General features: G+C 40.7%; 2 protein-coding genes across 11 annotated transcripts in view; one reads left to right on the top strand and one right to left on the bottom strand.

Moving 5' to 3' along the window:
• The window catches only part of PEAK1 (pseudopodium enriched atypical kinase 1), a 328,704-nt gene extending 322,969 nt beyond the window's left edge, over nucleotides 1–5,735 (bottom strand). For 6 of the 8 annotated variants that reach the window (XR_013450387.1, XM_078079049.1, XM_078079047.1 and 3 more), the window contains exons 1-2: nucleotides 5,580–5,735; nucleotides 581–640 (exon numbers count right to left, since the gene is read on the bottom strand). The gene's annotated coding sequence lies outside the window, so the exon portion shown is untranslated. The remainder of the gene's footprint in view (nucleotides 1–580; nucleotides 641–5,579) is intronic. The other 2 variants (XM_078079051.1, XM_078079050.1) reach the window with 1 other exon arrangement.
• Nucleotides 5,736–6,301: 566 nt separating this feature from the next.
• The window catches only part of HMG20A (high mobility group 20A), a 76,229-nt gene continuing 69,068 nt past the window's right edge, over nucleotides 6,302–13,462 (top strand). For all 3 annotated transcript variants that reach the window (XM_078079054.1, XM_078079055.1, XM_036089985.2), the window contains exon 1: nucleotides 6,302–6,562. The gene's annotated coding sequence lies outside the window, so the exon portion shown is untranslated. The remainder of the gene's footprint in view (nucleotides 6,563–13,462) is intronic.

The raw sequence follows: 13,462 nt of genomic DNA on the forward strand, positions 1-13,462 counted from the left end.
GTGAGTTCGAGCTTACTTAAAAAATAAAAACTCTTTTAGGAAAAGAAGAAGAATATGATTTGGAGAAAAAAGAATAGGCTTTGGATCATGGTTTCATCACTTGATAGTGTATGTCTCTGGACAGATTATTTAACCTCTCTAATCCTGTTTCTTCATCTGATGGAGAATGACAAAGGGAAGACTATAAAGTTAGTAACACTTACATTGTAGAGTTAGTGTTAGAAATAAGGTGGTAAAGTGCCTAGCATATAGTAGGTACTCCATAAATAAAAACTAATATCATTGCTTCCTCCTCACTAGCTCTTCAGCTTCACAGTAATATCTATCTAGCCTTTCATGCCCTTTGTTTTCTCCTAATTGAATCACCCTTTCCAGGCTTCCTGTTTGTGATCCAGCCTGGACTCCACAGTTCTTTGATTCACTCACAATCCTCAATATCAATAATTTCCTTATCCTTCAGGAATCTCTACCAAGCAGGCATCTGCAAAGCACTGGGTAACAGCCTGGGTTCTGGAACTGAACTACCAGTTTTTGCAACCCAGCTGTTCATCTTATAATCAAGGAGATTAACAGTACCTACCATAATTATGAGCTCCTGGGAGTATTAAATAGTTTCTTCAGCTATACACAGAATGATCATCTGGAGAAAAAAAAAGAAAAAATCAAACAACCATGCATATTGGTACCCCTACAAATCCAAGGTGTACAATCTCAAATGGGCCTTCAATGCTGCCTAACAATCCTTCATTTTCCTACTCATGTCTCTTTCAGCGTCTGCCCCTCTCTCCCTCCATGTCTCTCTCTCTCTCTCTCTCTCATTCCCTTGGAAGTTGTTATAAACTCACATATTCTTTTTAAGAACTCCTATTCCACCACATTCTCCGTCTCTCTTAGCAGGTATTCAAAAATGATACATGTTATCAACTCATTCTCCTTCCTGCCCCTGTCAGTTATAAACTTTATCTCCAACTTTACCTCCTTCCTTTCTGTTGTTCACTAGAATGGAAAATCACCTCCTATCCAAGGCTAATTTCTCTACCTATGCCTTGGATCCCATCCCCTCCTATTGCTTCCAAATCTTTATCCGAGGCGCCATTATTGCTAATTGAAAACTTTTCCCAAATCTTTGGCTCCATCAATCACCTTTCTCCCCCTCTCTCCCTGCCCATCTCTCCCCAACTTTGGTTCTTTTCAATCCCATATAAATGTGCCCCAAATCCTCTTAATTTAAAAGGGTGAGGGAGTAAACTTCTCTAAATCCCTTGCATCTCCCTCCACCTATACTCTTTTTTTCAGTTCTTTGTTGAAAACACTGTATTAGCTCTGAATTAGCTAAGCTTCTGTCGTTCACTATTAACTACCTAAATGCATCACAATGTAGCTACCTGCACTAGCTAAAGTTACAAATGACATCTTAATCAGTCCTTATCTTCTTTGGCCTTTTCATGGCAGGTACAGTGTTGACCACTCTTAGTCCTTGAAATACTCTCTCCTCCCTCAGCTTCTGAGACAAATCTCTCACAGTTTCCTTTTTTCATCTTTGGTCTGTCTGGCACAGATGGTTGGCTTCTCTTCAGTTGCCTGCCCCATACAGTAGCTCATAACCTAAATCTTCAACCTTGCTCAACTCCATAATCTGATTATTTACCCTGTACTGTATTGAGGAAGTATTACTGATAATAATACTTCCTCAATCTCTTATACATCCACCCCGCCCCTTTTTATCCCTCATCCTTTCTCACCAAGAACTGCTTCCTAACTGATCTTGCTTCCAGTTTTGCCTTCTCTAATCCAGCATTCACTTCACTGTCAACATGGTAGGTCTAAAACACAAACCTGATTCCATCACAGCACTTTTCCCCACTAAATCCTCACAGCCTTCAGGATAAAGTCAAAGCTCCTTAACTTGGCTGATAAGGCGTTGAATGATTTGGCTTCTTACCACTTCACTGGCCCCTGTTCGAAAACTGTGCTGTCCACCTGTGGCTACTGATTACTTGAATTTGACTAGTCTAAATTGAGATGTGCTTTAAATTTAAAATACATACCAGACTCTGAAGACTCAGTATGAAAAGAATATCAAATATTTCAATATTTACAAAATATTGATTACATGTTGAAATAATATTTTAGCTATATCAGGTTAAATAATATATTATTAAAATGAATTTCACTTTTTTAAATGCATCTACTAGAAAATTCAAGCATATATATGACATATTTGTGGCTCACATTATATTTTTATAGGACAGAGCTAGTCTAAAATGTTCTTTCCCATATCTCGAGGTGACAGGGTTAAGGGAAGGGAGAGGCCGGATGGGTTAAGGAGCAAAATAAACTGGTCTTTTATCAAAAATAAATAAATAAAAATAAAATAAAATGTCCTTTCCCTTTTTCTGCACCTAGTTAAGTCCTACTCTTGAAGATTAGCTCAGGTAACCCACAAGGATGCATTTCAGGACTCCCCTTCCCCAAGACCCCAAGTCTGAGTCAACTACCCCACCTACCTGAGTCGACTCCCCCTCCCCAACTACTCCAAGTCTGAGTCAAGTACTCCCACCTACCCCACCCCAATTCTCAGACAGGTGGTGCTTCCACCCATAGGAATCTACTTACACCTGTATCATAGATCACATCACATTGTTAATTATCAGTTATCAACTATCTTCTCCTCCTCACCTGTACACTGCTTGCAAGAAAGAACATCATTCTACATTACACTCAGGGCCTACCATGCCTACCACTTAAAAGGCAATCAAAATATTCGTCAAATAAATATGATCTATTCCTGCCCTGAAAGTTCCTAGAATTTCTAGTTCTACAAGGAAAACAAATCAGCAGTGAAGGAGCCTAGACTTTCCAAAGAGCTCTAGTAATGAAAGGACTGTGGTGGTGGTGAGGAATAGGAATTACAGAGAGAACAGCAATGAGAAAGTACAGCTCATCACACACACCTGCCTCTTAGAATGAAAATAGGGATTTGCAGCAGTTATAGGGAACCTTGAACTCACTCTTGGCATGCCAGGGGCCACAGTCTGGTTCCTAAATTACTTAAACAACCCAACCAACAAAAGAGTATGATTTGGCAGTTTTCAATACAAACAGCTAGAGCCCAGCACCTGTTCCACTTAAACAGCACATCATTACAGTTAAAAACAACAACAAATCTCTCTCATGAAGCAAATGCTAATCTCATGATGCTTCACCATGGAGCAATTTAGAAGAGTTATTATATGAAATGTGCCAAAGCATGAATTTATGGCTGATGCTTATTTGGCAAATACGGTTGGCACTGCTAGATGTTGAAAAACATGTATGCAAATAAGCAAATAAAAGTTTTTAAGCTCTCAGACTTAAATATTTACATTACCATAAATGTACAAAGATAAATGTTTATATGAGTACACATATAATGCATTCCAGGAACACATTTTTTAATGTGATTGTCAGAAACAGTTATGAAGTGGCATTATTTCTTTATGGGCCTCAGGGTAGACTCTTAAAAATGAATTCTGACAGAATGCTAATGGGGTACAAACATTAAGCGAGGAAGTTTCTCTGTACTATCACTGGGTAAAATGAATACTCATAATCATAACAGTTCAAAGCAATCTTATCTTTTCCTTTCGCCAAAATATTTTCTTCCCTGGGCGCCTGGGTGGCTCAGTCATTGGGCGTCTGCCTTCGGCTTGGGTCATGGTCCTAGGGTCCTGGGATCAGGCTCCCTGCTCAGTGGGGGGCCTGCTTCTCCCTCTCCCACTCCCCCTGCTTGTGTTCCCTCTCTCACTGTGTCTCTGTCAAATAAATAAATAAAATCTTTAAAAAAAAATATTTTCTTCCCATCCTGGGACCCAGCCAAACATAAATATCAGCCCCTAAGTGGGAGATAAAGGATGGAAAGGAGGACCACACATCACAAAGCCGCAAAGAAAATAATTTGACATTTTTTTCCCACGTAATATAATCAAGTTAGAGTCTCCAAAATAAAGACATGATAAAATATTTCCCCCTCTGACAGCTATGGAAAGATGTTTGTTTTTTCACATAGTTTGTGAGTTGGTCATAGCCAAAACTCACTAGGAATGGTATGAATTCTGCTTCCATTGTTAACTATTAATCTCTGGGCCGAAGCTATAACTCCCATCTTTGAAGGCACAAAAATGTACCATACCTGCCATTATAGCTTACTAAACGAGTCACCAAAGAAAAGAAGTGCCAGGCACTTCAGAAAGTAATTAAGGTAGTCAGCAAATTGAGCTATCTGGAAATGCTCTGAGATTACAGAAAAAGCCATCATGAAGCAAGTATCCAAGACTGCTCATGGAAAGTTTTACCCCTGTGCATAATTCACGTTTTTCACTTCCACACTACAGAGAGCAATATGGGTTCTCCCACTACACACATTTCTACATCATTTCATTTATCAGGGAAAAAAGACGCTGTGGCTGAACAAAAATCAGTACGCAGGCCCCAAAACAGAATCCTCAAGGCAAACCCAATTCAGGTGAAAAGCTGTTGACATACATCATCCAATGACCTAAAAATAGCCTTTTATGTAAGTAAGTCTCCAAATATTTAATTCAACGTCTAATCTTACCACATTTAACAGAGGCAGAAGAAAAATGTATTAAGTTTTCTATAGCAAAGCCAATAAAGATGAAATCATAGTTTTCTTTTAACTCGTCACTATCCCCTTAGCGCCAGCCTTCTAATAACTCCATTCCACAGCTTTCAAATTCCTAAACTTGGATCTTGAAAAACAAAACAAAACAAAGGATTTCAAGAAAGTAACATTTAAAGGTGGGAAATCTCTTTCCTGTTGCACTCTGCAGTCTTTAACGTTGTCAAAGGACGAAAAACGAAATCAAATTCTCAGACGGATGGTGCGGGGGGGGGGGAGGGATGGGGGTTCAGACTGCTAGTCCCCAACGCGGGAGGTAAGAAAAGTAGCAAAAACGGATGAGTCAAAGGGCAAAGGAGAAACAAACTGACCGACCGAACCACTGAAAATTCCCAAACAACCCAGCAAACCCGCACGTTAGCGGGCTCACAAACCGCAGGGCCAAGTGAGCAGGCAAAGAGCCCCCGGGTTTCGTCCCGGCGCGGCTGGCGAGCCTGCACCGGATCCTCCCGGATTTGAAGCGGAATGACCGTGTAGACTTAGCAAGAGAGAGAGAAGCCCTTCCTGCCCCAGTCTCCCCGCATCCAGCTCTTCACAGGCTTCTCTTTCCCCAGCAGCCTCCCAGCCGCGCCCGGGGGCGTCCCTCTTCGCCAGGTCCCAACTTTCCCTCCTCTGGGGGGCGCCGAGCTACCGGGGCCGCCGCCGCCGCCGCCGCGGGAGGGGGCGGGGGCGGCGGCGGCGAGCCCCGGGGGCGGCGGGGCTCGGGGGTGGCCGCAGAGCCCGCGCCAGGCGGGACACACCGGCCGCCTGGGCCCCCGCGGCGGCGCCACTCGACCCCGCGCAGCCCCGCCCGGATTCCCCCAGGTCAGCGCCCTCACCCCAGGACGACCGTGGTCCCACAAATCGGCGCCGGAGGAGAAGGGAACCGAGGGGACGCGGGTAGCCCTACCCCTGTTACCTGAAAGGCGCACATGCCGCTGTGGTGACCACCATCGTCGGCCGTCCCGTCCCCTTCCCGGTGACCGCGGCCGCCGCCACCGAGCAACTGACACTGACTAACAAGTAACTAACTACTCGCCGCCGCCGAGTCTGCCGCGCGCTCCCGGCCGCCCGCCGCCCGCCCAGCCCACCAGCCTGCCAGCCTCCTCCCAGCCCAGCGCGCCACCCCTGCGCGCTCACACTCGCCGCCGCGCTCCTTGAGGAGCGAGCACGCGCGCGCGCACAAGCCCTGGCCTTCGGCCCCTCTCACCAGTCTCTCTTCGACCCCGCGGGAGGAGTCACCGTGACGCCCCTCCTCTCGCGTTCCTACCTCCAGAGGATGAGCCTATGAGGGCGCCTGACTGGTGATGAGGGCGTGGCCAAAGGAAGAGGGCGGGACGACCAGGACCTTGGGCCAAAGTGAAGGGAAATTTTGGTTCCATTAAGTTCCAGAGGAAAAGGGAAAAGGAGTATCGGCCCTTTTGGTGCCGAAATCCCGTGGTCAGCCTGCCCTCGAATACAAAACATGTGTTTCCAAGGACTCCAGTGTATAGTAATTACCGATTCCTTTCTGCCGGCCTTAGCAATTTAAAAAACTACATCTCCCAGAAACCTCCGCGAAAGTAAGTCTCACCTTGCGTAATCACGTAGTCCTTCGCCGCATTTGAACAAAATAATCCCTTCATTTTTCTGAAGGTATGGCGAATAATTCCATTTTTCTCCCCCCCGGAACAATTTTAAATGTTACTGCGATAAGAAAAGTTACCTATGGGAAGATGGTTAAGCGACTAGGTAAAGGGAAAGAAAAGATATCAAAATAAAGTACTGCGGAGGAATTTTTTCCATGCTGTGAGACGACGGTGTGAGAAGAGTGAAGGCGATTGAGAGGGGCTCAGGGAATTGTCCTCTGTGCAAGGGACTTTCTTTAGGCCCCAGGCCCCTGCCTGCCCCTATCGTCAGCAGGTCAGTAAGCAAGGCGAGCTTCGGGGTGGCCACAGTGGAGGTGCCCTTCACCCCTTGAAGATCATCTCTCTTTTGCTGTTGTTACTGGTTTGTCTCGGTTTGAGGCCGACTGAATGGGGGCGCTTCACTTCCGGTTGGGGGAGGGGAGGAAGGCCGTCCAGGGGGAGGGGGAAGACAGAACTCATTTCCTGTGGGGGTAGGGTGATGGTCTGGGGGTGTCCAACCCACTTCCATTGCCGGCGAAGGATGGAAAAGGTGATACTTGGTGCCATTTGCATAGACGGTATCTTAAAAGTTTTAGGATTGTGTTTTATGTGAAAAGTTAGGTTATTCTACAAAGTTGTGCTAATCACCAGCCTGCAGTCAGAATTTATGAGTTTTATTTCCACGTGTAAGATGGAAAATTTCCTTCCCCCCAAAAAAATTTTTTAATGCCTTCATCAAAGTATTCGAAGACCCTTGTTAAAATTACTCAGCTCTACAAGACATACTTTCTTGTGTAATTATGGATTGTCCACTTCTGCTCCCCTACTCGAGTCCAGCCTTGATTGAGTGAGGTACAGTGGTGTTCTCTGTCTTGGCATGCCACCGGAACTCTGTAGCTGCTCTTTTAAGGAGGTGGTTTATTATAGGACTCAATGTTTTGCATAAATTATGAGGCATTTTCACCTTACAAGAGTGGAAGTATCGTACTGAAGTACTGAAATACTTGGTGTTACCTTAACTGGTACGATTAGTGTCTTAAATTCTTAGACCTGTCGTTGATTTGAGGCTACAGCTTTTGCCCTGTACCTGAAAACAACTTCCTCAACCTTAAAAATTCTTAAATGTAACTTTCATGTAGCACTTGTGAGAGTTGTGCATTGGTACATTTTTACCTTTGTAATTTAATTAATTTCAGCACTGATTAAAAACTGGTATCTGCTCTTTGTGTTTTCAAACCATGGTGCAAGGATCATGATACTCAGCTAGATTTTAAGCAAGCAGGCTTAACATTTGGCTCACAAAGGACAAAAGATGAGTAAGACAGAACTTTTTATTTTTCCTATGTTTTTAGTGTTTTATAAGAAACAATATGTAAAGTGGTAATAAACACTCAACAATTTAGATTTCTTGGCTTCTCTTTTCAAGTATCACTGTGTGTGTGTGTGTGCGTGTGTGTGCTGAAGGAATCAATCTGGAGCCTATGAAATCTCAACTTTAGTAATTTTAGAATACCAAGTGAACTGTAATGTCTTTAAAGGATTTTTAAAAGAATAAGGCCTGTGTATTTTTTCCTTTGGGATTTGTTATATAATCTATCCTCAGAATTTGCGGTTGTTTAATTCTAGTTCTTTTAAAAAGTTATTTCACTTAGAGTTTATTAGAAAATGTGTTTTAAACTAAATATTACATATGTTTTAACCTGTGAACATTAAAAAAAAAATCTAAGACCCTAAAATCACTGAGTTATCTTTAGAAAGACTACAAAATTTCTGCAATAATTGAAAAGGCAAGACCTGATAATGTCTGTGTTATTATTAATTGAAGGTTAGGGACATGTAGACTGCCTCAAGCAAGTATTAATTACTTGATTAGAAAGAAAGTGCTCACTGTCTTCCATATTAATGTAATATAAAAGAAAATATGATATGATCACCCTGACAATTAAACTATAGTATTAGGAGTTATTGAAGTAAGCAAAGATTGTGGAACTAAATGAAAAAGATAGAGAAAATTTAGTTAAAATATTGATGGAGATACGTAGTATTGCCTTTGGGAAACTGGAGAGCAAAGAAGTTTTTTTAATTGGGTCTTTATGATATTCTGTGGAAGAATTGCAGTATAACAGAAATAAGAAAAATTGCTGCAGCTGAAAGACTTGAGCAGCTTGAAGAGCTGTCTGTTCTGAAGAAAGTAATATATACAGCACATATCTGAAAGAAAACGTTTTGTGATAAGTGGTAGTTAATTCATTGGTTCCATCAAAGAAGAAATATTAGAAAAGCTTGTGAAAAACAGAGGGAAAAGTCCACGGAACCTGCTTTTATTCTTTAAAATCTTTAAAAGTGTTTCTTGAGAAAGGATTGCTATCGCCCAAAGACTTTTTTTTTCCTTCTGTGCTCTTTGTTGCAGCTTTCTTTGTATGTTTTAATAGAAACATAGTATCAAAATTAGAAAAATAAAGATTTATGGAAGTGTACTCTGCTACTTCTTTGAGTTAATGATTTTGAGATTTTCATTCCATTGCTTGCCATCTATAAGAAAGAAATTGTTGGTACTTTTAGGGTACTCAGATTAGATAGCCATTTTCTTTTCTAAAAACAGTCATTGGATATACTGCTCACAAAAGTTTAAAACATTAAAATAATAGGTCAAAATTCTGGATTCCATTTCACTGAAATTTGATTATCCACAGAGTGCTAGGTACTATATAAAGTGCAAAAGTGTCTTTTTAATTTCTTTTGTCCACCTTTCATTGTAAAATCATGCTAATGTTTTACAACTATTGCTTTTTTTGTATGTTTGTTGTTTTGGTAGTTTGTTTTTGCCATGGGGTTAAGTGTTAAAGAGAGTATCCTAACAACTTGGTTTTTAAACTTACTACTCTTCTGTCTCTTTATCTCTATTTCAAGAGTATTCAAATGAGAATACCCCTTAATGATTTTTCATTATATCAGGAAGAGTTTATTGAGTGCTTACTGTGGGATGGACCCTGTTCTAAGGACTTATGATGTATCAGTGAGTACAGACAACCCTATTCTCTTGGAATGTACTCTCTAGTCTCCAAATGAAAAGTAGAATATTGCTCCCTTGGTATTCCTAAATAAGATCTATTGTACAATCATTGTTCATACTGGATCGAGAAGCAGCCCTGAACTTCATCTGTCTTGATCTTGATCTCTAAACCATTCTAAAACCAGTTTTGAATATTTCAGCGTAATTTTTCTCCAGACCATTAAAGCCCCTCTTAAATATTTAGTCCTTTTCATCGATGCGTGCATCATGAACTTACCATTCTGGTCTCCTTTATATAGTAAAAACAAATAAAAGTAAGCAATAGAGAAAATAGGGGATCAGAGAGGCCTGGTTTCAAAACTGATGTCCACCTTTTACTAGCTGAGCTTACTAGCTTAGTTACTGTGAGCAATTTATTTGACCTCTCTGAGCCTCAGTTGCTATAAACCTAAATAGCGTTGTTTGGTGGATCGGGGATATTCTGGGTAAATCACCTGGCACAATGCCTGGTGTTAGGAGCTTAATGAATGCAATTATTTTATTCCCAGTCTTGCTTCTGCTATTTTGGCCATTAGTATTTACCTACATGAGTGTTTTAAGCCTTACATGTCCCCAAAAGTATGGAGATGCAGTGCCAGGATTACTGAAATTATGCCTTCTCCTATCAGCCTGCTTGGCTATTAAGATTTTATTTTTTATCCCTTGTTGGAAGGAGAAATCTCTAATATCCATGATCACTTTAGAAAATGTATATAATAGAAAAGTTTTAAAAAAAGATTAAGGAATCACCAAAGTAATTTGAATTGTTATAGGAAGACTTTCAAATGATTCTTCTAAACCTATTTAAATGCTAAGCCTAACATCCAAGAGCTTTCACTCATTACCCATCTACACATTCCTAACTAGATTGGTCTCTGAAAAAAATTCTGTACTGTACCCAGCCTTTCAATCTTTGTTCTTGGTATCTTCCACCTGAAACACTTTCTCTTTTCCTAGGAATCCCTATCTATCAAAATGCCATCATCTTGGAGGCCCTACCACCTTCAACTTCAAGAAGTATTTTCTGATGTTGGTCCTTCTCACTCCATTCTTTCAAGCATGTATGCTCTGACCATTGACTCTCCAGAGCCTTTTGTACTTGCCTTATGGCATTTAGCATCCAGCAATGCTGCTGTTTGCTTTTGTCATTGTTATTTTTGTATGTAGAGCTTATGTACTGCCATAAAAGGCTGCAGACTGTATCTTATTCTTATCTGTGTCTGCTGAAATACCTGACACAATGCTATTCACATCATAAGTATTCAGTGCGTATTTGTGGAGTTGAATTGGCACCTGGGGTATGATGGAACTTACTAATTTTTGTGCACTATTTGTACCCAACATTAAGCACAGTGACCAGTGTACAACCAAATATCTGCCAAATGAAGGAATGAATAAGTCCTCATTCTCACATTTGTGGGCATCTCAGGGTGTCAGTGTATCAATAAGCATATATTAAACAACTACTGTATGATCAAAACTGTGAGAATTGATCCCTGTTCTCAATTTAATTGGAAAGAAGTTAAGTTGCAATTAACATGTGTAGATTCTGAAGACTTCAGCTGTTTGAGTGAAGGTGGGATGGAGAGGTCAGTATAGAGTTGTTTGCATTGTGAAAGATAACCCAGGGGTGCCTGGGTGACTCAGTTGGTTAAGCATCTGCCTTCAGCTCAGGTCATGATCCCGGGGTCCCGGGATCAAGCCCCACATCAGGCTTCTTGCTCAGCAAGGAGCCTGCTTCTCCTCCCACTCCCTCTGCCTGCCACTCCCCCTGCTTGTACTCTCTCTCACTATCTCTCTCTCTCTCTCTCTCTCTCTCTCTCTCAAATAAATAAATAAAATCTTTGGAATAAAAAAAAAAAGAAAGATAACCCAAGCTATCTGAACTCAGAAACAATAGATTTGGGTATCAAGAGGTATTTAACTTGCATTTCCATTCATAGTTTGCATATCCAAGAGATTGAAAATACAGGGGCACCTGGGTTAAGCATCTGCCTTCTGCTCAGGTCATGATCCTAGGGTCCTGGGATCGAGCCCCGCATCGGGCTCCCTGCTCAGTGGGGAGCCTGCTTCTCCCTCTGCCTGCTGCTCCCCCTGCTTGTGCTCTCTCTCTTTCTGTCAAATAAATAAATTAATATATATTCACACAAAAACTTTTATGCAGATGTTCATAAAAGCATTACTCAGAAGAGTCAAAAAATAGAAACAAATCCAAATGTTCATCAATTGATGAATGAATAGACAAAGTGAAGTATAGCCATGCAAAGAAATATTCATCAGTAAAAAGGAATGAAGTAGTGATACATACTATAACATGGATAAACCTTGAAAATATTACGCTCAAGTAAAAGAAGCCAGACACAGAAAGCCACATTATGTGTGATTCCATTTATATGAGATGTCCATAGAGATGGAAAGTATATTAGAGGTTGCCAGGGGTTGGAGATGGGGGATGGGGAGTGACTGCTGATGGGCATGGAGTTTCTTCTGGGGGTAATGAAAATGTTCTGGAATTTGATAATGGTGATGGTTGTACAGTCTTGATACTAAAATACCTTGTATACCAACATACTAAAAACCACTGAAATTGTACACTAAAGAGGTACGTGAATTGTATCTTTTAAAAAGGAGATACTTAAACTTGAAGAATTTGGATTTTGGATGGAACTAGAAGGAGAAAGCAAGAGTATGGAAGCAAGGAGGTGATAACAGAGGGAAATATAAGTGGCTAGGTACAAGACCAGAGATATGGTGAGGATCAAGTGAGAATGGATATGAAGGTTTCTGGCCATCTTTTGTCTTAATGAAGCAGGCAGTTAGACTAGAAAGGTGTTGACAAAGGAGAAAGACATCCTAGGATTTTGAAGGAAGCGTCAGATTTTTTATTTGGTCAAGGATGTGGTGTATCATCAACTTGGTTTCCTTGTGAAGGTAAACAATTTAGAGGGTGAAAGTATCAGAAGGTAAGGGGGTCTGATAGCAATCAACAATGAAGTTAATGGAGAAGGTTGGAGAACAGAGACTAGACAAAGACACAAGAATTTGATTCTGAAACTACCCTGAGATGATTAAAATAGAAAATCAAAAATGAGAAGGAACGAAGGGCAGTGACTTGGAGAGGTCAATGCAAATAAAGGTATTCATTTGAAGAAATATGTGAGTACCTGTTATGTCCCAGCTATTATCCTTATTTGAATTAATGTCTTAGGATAGTCTTATGAGTGGGATTATAAGAGTATGGGCATTTTATAGTTCTTAGTACAATTATTTTTCTGAAAGGTTGTACTAATTTTTGATGCCACCAGCAATGTATGAGTGTGTTGTTTTCCACATAATTTCACCAGCAAGTTTTTGGCTAATTATGAATAGATACAAAATTATTCTTCATTTTAGCCGTTGCTTTTAATATACCATTTTCTATACCTTGGAATTGGCATCTATTGGAGCATGAAAGAATTCAAAGCCTTTATATTTGCTCCCCATCTAGAATGGATTCTTTAAAAGATACCGATTTTTTAGGACCCTAGAAATCAAACCAGCCTCTAATTTGAATCAGCTTAAAAACTACTTTATTCAATGGCGCTCTCCTTATTTTCTAAATGATATTCACATTCAAACCACAGATAGCCATAATTCCAAATACCATTTGACTAACTTAATTCTAAAATTTGGTGTTGTGAGTATTAACTAACTTCATTTTACATATGAAAAAAATCGAGACTTAGAGAGCTTAGGTCACTTGCCCAAAATCACTTGATCAGTAAGTGATAGAGACAGGATTTGAATGCCTCGCAGGCAAGTTATTCTCATACTCCATGATTCCTCAGTATCACTGAAATTTTCTAGGAGCTAACAGAAACTGGGAGAAAAATCTGAAATGGAACTTGGATAGTCAGGCACTTACCTGTGCACATAATGAAGCAGTTAGCAGAGAAGTTTTTTGTTTGCTTCATTTTTTTTGCTTGAGGAGCCTACGGTGCAAAGACAGAGAGGAGGGTCTCTCTTTAAAAGCCCATATTTTCAGGTCCCTTTCTGTTTCTCCCTAATGAGCAGGTACATACTGTCCCAAAATCTACAATGGGAGCAAAGGAGAAAAGAGGAAGGCAGTGGTAGAAAAGCAACTGCCTTTGAGTATATACTTTG

Source organism: Halichoerus grypus, chromosome 8, assembly GCF_964656455.1.
Source record: "Halichoerus grypus chromosome 8, mHalGry1.hap1.1, whole genome shotgun sequence".
Classification (NCBI taxonomy): Eukaryota; Metazoa; Chordata; class Mammalia; order Carnivora; family Phocidae; genus Halichoerus; species Halichoerus grypus.